Consider the following 4,649-nt stretch of genomic DNA (forward strand, 5'->3'; position numbering starts at 1 on the left):
TCTCCACATTACTGCTGAGCAATAACCAGTATGAAAGAATTGCGCAGATCAATGCAAACACTTTGAAAACAGTGATTGCGTTCCTTAAGTTATTTAAGGATACTACTAATGACTTTGAGTCCGACAACTCCACTCCCAGCGCATCACTTCCACTGCCATGGTCCGTGAAACTCATTGAACACAGCAATTCTCGAGCCCTTGCTCTGAAGTCACCAATGTGTGTGCCTCGCGTCTGGAAGAACTGATGGGCACCAGTGACACATCTGCATTCCCTTTCCACATGATGTACAGGATTGCGATCCTGACTCCTAAAATGTGAATGCTACGGATGCTGCCTTGTACAGTATTACAGAAGGCTAGCTAGCTGTCTCGCTCTGAAGTCCCCCGGGAATTCAGTTGTAGCAGGAAAAGGTAAACAGCAAGATCGGAGCATGGTGTGTGAAGAGTGAAGTGCGGAGGTGTTCACAAGTGAACTGGGAAGAAGCTTGGAGTAACATAACTAACTATGGAGATAGAGCTAGCCTTCAGTAACGCTATTACCGTACAAGCAACAGGCATCATTTGGCCCGTTTCCATGTTACATAGTCACTGATATGGTCATAACCACTACAGTGCTCAATTACCTATTTTTGAGGGGGAAGTAAACATGACATGACCTGCCCTCCGGAGGACATCCACCAGACCAGCGGGCGCTAGTTGGATTGTTGTCGGCCATGGCAGGCGAGGAGGAAGCAGAAGCAAGGATGCCGCCGGGCGGGCCTGCTAGCACGGCTAAGGAAACTACCACATAGATCGCAACTGCCAAGAGTCCTACTAACAAACGCCAGATCGTTCACACATAAAATGGATATATATGCTACAAATACACACAGAACTGCGGCTTGTTGATTATCACCGAAGCCGGGCTTAACACACTCACTCGTCCCAGACGGCAGCTAGCAGCTAACAGGGTAGGTGGATTTAAACAATGTCTGAGTTGAAAACGCATCTTGTTGTCATGTAAGGGCCCTGTTTCACAGACATTTTATTTGTATTTTGTGTCTGTTAAGAGGCACAAAGGCACTCTCTAGCTTATGCCCCCAAAACTGGGCATTAGCTGCAGCAATCCCAGTTTGCTAGGACCGATTCAGCTTTTTTTTTTCTATCGACAGTACTAACATAGTTATAGCGATCAAGATTAACGTAAAAATTGGCCAGAGTTCTCCTTTAACACCTCAATCCACACTAGCAGGCAATAAGGGGTCTCTAAAGCTATATAGTGACTTTGCTGTTTCTAATCCCCTTCTGAATGTATTCTTAAAAAAAGTGTGTGTGTGTGTGTGTGTGTGTGTATGTATGTATGTATATATTAAGAGCAATTATTTAGTAATGAAAAAATGAGATTATCAATAACTAACCAAACTGATAAGAAGTAGGCCGATAAGAGTATATTAATAAAAATAAAATCCTAACCCATTCCTAACTATGATTGAAAATGTTTTGGCGTGTTGTGTCTCCCGCTCAGCATACAACAGCGACGGAGAGAGTTGAATGTTAGACGAGATGCTAGAATCAACACAAACTGAAAGTTACATATACTAACTTTAAGTGCTCTTTTTAAAATCACATCATCTACATACATTTTCTAGCCTTACGGAACATTTAAATATTGTTCTCTTTTTGTTACGTTTTTTTATTTGGACTCGGATACAGATCACCACAGACAGATGGTTAAAGGTAAGGGTTTTATTTACAGGGTGAAGTATAGTCCCCAATGGAAAAAAAACAGGATGGAGCGAGGGGCAGGCAGGTGAGCTGTAGTCAGGTGTAGTAGTCAGGTGTAGTAGTCCAGGTTTCAGACGGCGTGGATGGATTACTGAGAAAAAACAAACAGGCTGTTACTGGAAACGAAAGCATAAGTTGTACTCAGCAAAAAAAGAAACGTCCTGTCACTTTCAACTGCTTTTATTTATTTTTTTAAGCAAAATTTTAAGCAAACTTAACATCTGCAAATATTTGCATGAACATTATAAGATTTAACAACTAAGACATAAACTGAAAAACAATTATTACAGACATGTGAGTAATAGAAATGGAATAATGTGTCCCTGAAAAAAGGGGGGGTCAAAATCAAAAGTAGCCCTCAGTATCTGGTGTGGCCACCAGCTGCATTAAGTAGGGATGGCTGAAGTGAAACTGGCGTTCCGAAGCTTTGCCGAGATCCCGAAGCGCAGATGTTTCGAAACACTGATCCGAAGCGCGATTCAAAACACTGATGTCACGTGACTACGGCTAAATGAAACACCGGAGTGTTTCACTAGTGTTTCAACAGGTGGCATGGTCCGCCAAATCAGCGTTTGATTGACAGGGTCGGGAACACACATCGCACATCAGCATAAAAGTGAAGTCAACGCACCTTGACCTCGTGGGTTTTTGTGAGATGAATTTGATTTTGAGATAGCGGATATTTGGTGATATAGTGACATTCAAAGTGCGAGTTGTTTAGTTATATTTAGGCTTACATTTAAATTTACACATTGACTGATAGAGTGAGACAGACAGAGTATAGACCTACATACAGTGACACATTAATAGATAGATAGATAGATAGATAGATAGATAGATAGATAGATAGATAGATAGATAGATAGATAGGACAGGACAGTTTATGGGAACGTTTTAATGATCGTATCTGTAAAACCCAGATTATACATAATGCTACAGCTGATGCCACAGTGGAAGTGAAAAAATACCACAACTATGCGTTTTTGCCCAGAACTCATGATCCCCTAACTTACTGGAAAGAGAGAGCAGTAATCTTTCCTCATTTGTATGTCCTTGCTAAAAAATATCTTTGCATGCCAGCAACAAGTGTCCCTTGTGAGAGGATCTTTTCAAAGGCTGGAGAAATTATCTGTAAAACACGAAGTAGGCTAAGTCCTTCCACAGCAGAGAAATAAATATTTTTGAATGAAAATCTATAAAAAAGTGAGACATTGTGGCTTGATTTCTTTTATTAATATTCATTTTGTATGACCAAAATAGCATTATGCACAGTGAGGAGTCTGCAAGCCTTACAAGCTTCACATATTAGAAAAATAATACAATACAATAATACATTTTTTATTTTTTTAATGGCTCGTTATCAAGGTTGTTTCAGATCACCACCTGCCAGTGACCACTAGGTGTCATCGTTGAGACGGGTGTCAGATTGTTTCGAAGCCTCGACACAATATGACACATTTGCTTCAACTGTTTCATTGTTTCACGAAGCCTCGATCTGCCCACCACTAGCATTAAGTACTGCAGTGCATCTCCTCCTCGTGTACTGCACCAGACAGCCAGGTCTCATGACAGGACGTGATACGGTTACGTTATTGAATCTATTAAGTCGTGGGCAGGTTACATAAATGGCGTTTTTTTTTCGTGTGGCGCTTACGGTTTTTAAAGCAATGTATTTCAATGGGAAGCACATTTCGTGATAACAGTACAATGACGGTCATTTCCCCGTTTCTTTGTCCCACTGCGCGTCCCGCAAGTTGCGGGCCGTCCCGTTGTTGTGGCCGGAGTGTGGCGTTACGTTTCCCCGTTGCTTTGTGCCCCTGCGCCCGGGGATCGCGTCCCACGAGTGGCGGCCCGTCCCGTTTCCCCGTTGTTGCATCCCCCCGAGCAGGTTAGAAAATCGTGACCTGTACACGTTCAAAAGTCGTTGCGTGTACACGAAATAAACGTCAAAATCGTCACCGGTACACAAATTAATAAATCAAAATAACGTGACTATTACACGACCTGGCATGAGACTGGGTTGCACCAGACTGACCAGTTCTTGCGGTTGTTTTTGCCTTCTTGTACCTGTCCCGCAGGTGTGATATTCAGATGTACCGATCCTATGCAGGTGTTGTTACACGTGGTCTGCCACTGCGAGGACGATCAGCTGTGCTTCCTGTCTCCCTGTAGCGCTGTCTTAGGCGTCTCACAGTAGGGACATTGCAATGTATTGCTCTGGCCACATCTGCTGTCGTCATGCCTCCTTGCACCGTGCCTAAGGCACGTTCACGCAGATTAGCAGGGACCCTGGGCGTCTTTCTTTTGGTGTTTTTCAGTCAGAAGAAAGGTCTCTTTACTTTCCTAATTTTCTTATAACTGTGACCTTAATTGCCTACCGGCCTTAAGCCGTTGTCTTTTCTACGGTTCAACAGGTGCATGTTCATTAATTGTTTATGGTTCATTGAACAAGCATGCTAATCCAACATTGTTTAAACCCTTTACAAATCAAGATCTCTAAAGTTATTTAGATTTTTACAAAAGTATCTTTAAAGGTCCCATGGCATGAAAATGTCACTTTGAGGTTTTTCAACATTAATATGAGTTCCCCCAGCCTGTCTATGGTCCCCCAGTGGCTAGAAATGGTGATAGGTGTAAACCGAGCCCTGGGTATCCTGCTCTGCCTTTGAGAAAATGAAAGCTCAGATGAGCCGTTTTGGAATCTGCTTGTTATGAGGTCATAACAGAAATGGCACATACTAAGGAAAGGTCATTGTAGGACTGGCTCTAGTGGCTGTATTTCTGCACCAAAGCTGAATTTCGGGAAAGAGACTTCAGATACAGTATTAGGGGACCACTAAGGTCTATATAAAAGCATCCAAAGAGCACCATGTCATGGGACCTTT

The 4,649-nt window shown here is 42.5% G+C and overlaps 1 long non-coding RNA gene across 1 annotated transcript; it reads right to left on the reverse strand.

Annotated features, from left to right (window-relative positions):
- Positions 1-1,710: 1,710 nt before the first annotated feature.
- On the reverse strand, positions 1,711-4,331 carry LOC120561148. Its single transcript, XR_005639567.1, has 2 exons — positions 3,832-4,331; positions 1,711-1,855 (listed from the first exon to the last, which is right to left on the reverse strand). It is a non-coding gene; the product is annotated as an uncharacterized LOC120561148 (long non-coding RNA).
- Between the last annotated feature and the right edge of the window lie 318 nt (positions 4,332-4,649).

Source organism: Perca fluviatilis, chromosome 6 (genome assembly GCF_010015445.1).
Source record: "Perca fluviatilis chromosome 6, GENO_Pfluv_1.0, whole genome shotgun sequence".
Classification (NCBI taxonomy): Eukaryota; Metazoa; Chordata; class Actinopteri; order Perciformes; family Percidae; genus Perca; species Perca fluviatilis.